General features: G+C 46.8%; 1 pseudogene; it reads right to left on the minus strand.

Annotated features, from left to right (window-relative positions):
* Positions 1 to 3,762: 3,762 nt before the first annotated feature.
* On the minus strand, positions 3,763 to 4,903 carry LOC148504583 (partitioning defective 6 homolog beta pseudogene; annotated as a pseudogene).
* Positions 4,904 to 5,452: the final 549 nt, after the last annotated feature.

A 5,452-nucleotide genomic window follows, 5' to 3' on the forward strand; every position in this document is an offset into this window, starting at 1 on the left:
GAACACCTACTTGACAGACACACTCGTCAATATGTACTGAATGTCTGTATGCTGGCCAAAGTTTGTATTGCCTGCTCCTTGATGGCATCTACGGGGCCGGAGTATTATGTCTGGTTGTCCCTAGTTTCCACCACAATTGCGCTTGAGAAATATACTTATATGGCTAGGAACATATGAAGATGGGCGGTAGAACTGCGCTCTCGTTGACCAGGGGGTGGTGTGTTGTGGTTTCGGGGTGCTGCACCTTTGTGTGGGAGTACCTTTCCTGCACTGAAAACATATGGGGGTAGGGGGGGTAAGGTGCGCTCTTCCTGCTAGTAATGGTGATGACTTGTGTGTGTTTGTGAGTGGTGTTAATTAGAATGTTTCTTCTGGTGGTGGTGATGTTTTGGGAGTGAGGAGGGTGTGATTGGGTATGGAGTGTAGTTTGGAGTAATGTGAAAAGGGGAATGGAATAGGATCAAAATGAGGCCAGCGAGACACAGTAATTTTGGCCAAAATCTTTTATTGAGTAGTCACAATGCTGCTCTGTTAAGATCCCGGGCAGGTGGGTGGGGTTCAGTGATGAGTGGTGATGAGACTGGGGAGGTAGGTGGACCCTTTTAGGGGGCTCCTTCCCGTGCGGTTCAGTGACCTTGCACGTCACCCCTGCTGGACCTATGGTCGACAGTCTAGGAAGTCTCGGGGGGTGGGGGGATTTGCAGAGTGGGTTGGAACACCTGTGCGGCGTCCCGCGTGTTGGTGTGAGTCTTGGCAGTACTTACCTACCGGTAGGTTTTTTGTTGTGGTGATGTAGGTCGATGTTGCGGCCGTTGCAGATTGGTTGGAAGCTGCAGGTTTGTTGGTGAGCTGGATCAGCGTGTTGCTGGTGTGCTGCAAGTGCACGGCTGTTCTGATTGGTCTGCGGAAGTCAGCGACCGTAGTATGCAGCTGAAATTGGCTCTTGGTCGTGCCGCTGGTGGTGCGGAGCCAGAGGTGTGGATGGGTGAGCTGCTGGGAGGCTTGGTTGCAGCGTGTGTGCTGAGACCACCCCTGGGGGGTGGTCTGCCCGGGATACTGATTCTAAAAAAGCCAGGGAGGAGGGGGGATGTGGAAAGTGTGACCGGGATGGAGCTGGTCACTGGCGATGTTGGCTGGGCGGACTTGCGGCCGGATGTGCGGGATGCTCTTATCACTGATGGTCCCTCGTGGAAATGGAGATCGACGGTGGAGACACCCCTGGCCAGGAGTGAGTTGCTGAGCACGCCTGGGAGCAGGGGGGGAGAGGGGCTGGTCCGGGGTGGAGCCGGTCACTGGAGGTGTGAGCAGTGCGGACCAGCAGGCGGGTGGGCTGAGAGCTTTCTGCACTGGTGGTCCCTGGTGGGGATGGGGATCTTTAGTGGAGGTCAGCCTGGATCGGTGTCGGGTTTGATGTGAGGGTTCCCAACGCGTTTCGGCACAGGTGCCTTCTTGGCACCTGTGCCGAAACGCGTTGGAGACCCTCACATCAAACCCGACACCGATCCAGGCTGACCTCCACTAAAGATCCCCACCCGCCTGCTGGTCCGCACCGCTCACACCTCCAGTGACCGGCTCCACCCCGGACCAGCCCCTCTCCCCCCCTGCTCCCAGGCGTGCTCAGCAACTCACTCCTGGCCAGGGGTGTCTCCACCGTCGATCCCCATTTCCACGAGGGACCGTCAGTGATAAGAGCATCCCGCACATCCGGCCGCAAGTCCGCCCAGCCAACATCGCCAGTGACCAGCTCCATCCCGGTCACACTTTCCACATCCCCCCTCCTCCCTGGCTTTTTTAGAATCAGTATCCCAGGCAGACCACCCCCCAGGGGTGGTCTCAGCACACACGCTGCAACCAAGCCTCCCAGCAGCTCACCCATCCACACCTCTGGCTCCGTACCACCAGCGGCACGACCAAGAGCCAATTTCAGCTGCATACTACGGTTGCTGACCTCCGCAGACCAATCAGAACAGCCGTGCACTTGCAGCACACCAGCAACACGCTGATCCAGCTCACCAACAAACCTGCAGCTTCCAACCAATCTGCAACGGCCGCAACGTCGACCTACATCACCACAACAAAAAACCTACCGGTAGGTAAGTACTGCCAAGACTCACACCAACACGCGGGACGCCGCACAGGTGTTCCAACCCACTCTGCAAATCCCCCCACCCCCCGAGACTTCCTAGACTGTCGACCATAGGTCCAGCAGGGGTGACGTGCAAGGTCACTGAACCGCACGGGAAGGAGCCCCCTAAAAGGGTCCACCTACCTCCCCAGTCTCATCACCACTCATCACTGAACCCCACCCACCTGCCCGGGATCTTAACAGAGCAGCATTGTGACTACTCAATAAAAGATTTTGCCCAAAATTACTGTGTCTCGCTGGCCTCATTTTGAGCCTATTCCATTCCCCTTTTCACATTACTCCAAACTACACTCCATACCCAATCACACCCTCCTCACTCCCAAAACATCACCACCACCAGAAGAAACATTCTAATTAACACCACTCACAAACACACACAAGTCATCACCATTACTAGCAGGAAGAGCGCACCTTACCCCCCCTACCCCCTTATATGGCTAGGAATGCTGAAACTAAATTTGACCGTATATGGGCCAAATGGCTTAACGCCACCTTTGCTCAAACTTCACATGAGTTGCAGTCTGTCAATAATTCCACATCTAGGTCTGACATGTAGCAGCCCCTGGGGGGGGGGGGGAATAACGATACACCTTGTTAGTATGTGCATTTCTTTATTTACAACCTGTTTGTCTTTGAATATTTATAGTGAAGTGATCTCAATGTATATGAATGATTATTGGTATAAATAATGGTTATATGCTAGCCATTTTTATCCATTGTAATAAGACATCAACTGTTTTGTTATTTGTAAAATTTTATTTTTTATTTTTCTATTTTTTTTCATTGTTATTGTTTGAATTGTTTATTTCTTACTCTGAAAATCAATAAAAATTACTTAATTAAAAAAAAAAAGAGCTCCTCAGATAGAGGTATGAGATACTGCTGTTATCTCATCTGCCAAAAGGCATCAAATGATTTTAATGAGTGTTCCCCACCTCAATGGCAGTTATAATAGTCAGAAAAAGATACATAGTAAGTATGAAAAGAGAAAATCAATAGAGTCATGCATCTGCTTTCAAGTCTCATAACATCAAAAAAATCGTGCAGAGGAGAGTTTGATGAGAGTACATATAAATGACAAATATTGATTCACTTTAAAAAGTGCATCTGCTGTCGGCCAAGCTGAGCCCGGCCCCTGCGGACCAGCACCGATGAGAGTGCGAAGAAAGTATAGATGGTATCATCCACCAACAGTCAGATAAAGCCCAAGCTAATAGATAATTAATTCATCAATTGTATACACATCAATTTACATATAGTACTTCTTGGGTGGCTTCTCCGTATTATATGCCAGGTAATATTTATCAGAGGTAGAAAGATGGTCCCCTTAATGCCAAGAACAGGGATTTGTGACTGTGCTGATAGTATGTATCACTTTATTCAGATCTAATAGTCACAAAATCTCATAGTTAAATAGTATCAGCTGACAATACAAGATATTAAACATATAATAATTACAAGAACTGCGTGACCTACTACAGGTTATTAACATCTGAAAAATGGATAAGTTATCCTGATCTCCAGTATTTCATAAATGATTGGAAGGTATGAAAAAATGTTTTTCACTGACAAAGTGCATTTCATATATAAAACACCAAACAGATATATAGGTCATATAGTTGTTTTAAGTTACACAGTAAGACAGTAGTAATTAATGGTCAGAACGAATGTCCCCACATGCAGGTTTAAATAACTGGGAGGCATAGACCCTTGTATTGTCATTATTCTGAATATACAGTCCCCATCAGGATAGGACTGAAGCTGTGTTAGGGACTCCAGACTCTCTGAGGATGGCACAACACTGGGAATCTGCTGTGGCTCCCCTTCATCCTCTATGATAATGTCCTCCTCATCTTGTAAGCTCTCCGATTCCTCAGGGTGGTAGTTCTGGAGTATGTGCTGGGTTAGGATATTGCCATACAGGCTTGTGCTACTGTCAGTTGACTGCCCCGAGCTGCCTGAGTTTCTACTGTTTCGAACAACATTATTCCGCTGGTTCGCTGGTCTGACCGTTATGATGAGGTTGTGACTATTAGCAATCATCATATCTGTAACCTGGTCGAGGCTCTTACCGGAAACTTCTATACCATTGTTTTCAAGAACCTCAACGTTGACTGCTAATAATCCAGTGCTCTGAGCCAGTCCACCAGGAACAAGTCTGGATATGAAAATGCCAGGCATTTTCTCTAAGCCGTGCGGTGTTACACAAACACTGGAGCCATCTCGGATGTAGAAACCAAGAGGTTTTTCCATTCCATGTTTATAGAGACTAACTCGGCGGTGGGTTTCAATAAGAATATCAACATCAATGATCGATGAAACTGGCCTGAAATCACTAGGCATACCAATAACCAAATGGGGCTTCTTGCGGTTGGTATCTGGGCGCAACACTGTCGAAAGTACAGTCTTCTTTTTGGTTAAAGTGTTTGTGCCAAAGGCACTGTAATCTGCTTCTTTTCTTTGTAGAAATATCCGCAGTAAAGGGTTGGTAGTAGTTAACGCTTTGAGGTAATTCTCATTATTATTGATGGGAAGTAAGTCACCATGAATGTCTTCATATCCCACCAATACATCCATATCTGGGATTTTATGCACATGTTGCAACAATCCATAGAAGTCTTCAAAGTTTCCTGGCTTTGATCTTTCCAGACTAAAACGCCGAAATTCTGCCCCAAACCTGCTTTTAACCGCCACCATGCCCAGCGACCTGCTGCGGCTGCTGCTACTTCCCGCCGCCCAGTGACTCCGGTTCATCATGGCCGCTGTCTCCCTCTCACTGACACCTTGGCTCGTCATCCACCTTTCGCACGGAGTCTGCTACTACTGCTCCCTGTGACACTGAGAAAACATTGAAAGTACCGATGTTTTTAACATTGAATACAAAACATTACTTAGATATAAACATTGGTTCTCTGGAACCAATGTTTACCGATGTTTTTTTAAAGCAAACTGTACTTAAACATATAATAGACTAAAACTTTTAAAATAAGCTTATACTATGGATAGCTTCATGGAGGCAAACAGTATATATATATATAAGCTCACACGAGCAGGGCCTCTACCCTCTTGTACTTAATAGTAATAATAATAATATATATACACACATACAAAGCAACACAAGAGGGTGTTTTTTTCAAGGTGGCATTTTAAATTAGATGTGTTTGCACATGTTTTTATTTTCTTGCTGCAGTTTCTGCAAATAGCTGTTTTGGGCTCATTATCTTTCCTATCTATCAAAGTGTTTTCACAAATGACTTTTGGGTGGTGCCATGTTATTTTTATTGTCAGTACTCACTACTAGTGTTG

The sequence above is a fragment of the Taudactylus pleione genome, unplaced genomic scaffold, assembly GCF_031769625.1.
Source record: "Taudactylus pleione unplaced genomic scaffold, aTauple2 ptg000465l, whole genome shotgun sequence".
Lineage (NCBI taxonomy): Eukaryota > Metazoa > Chordata > Amphibia > Anura > Myobatrachidae > Taudactylus > Taudactylus pleione.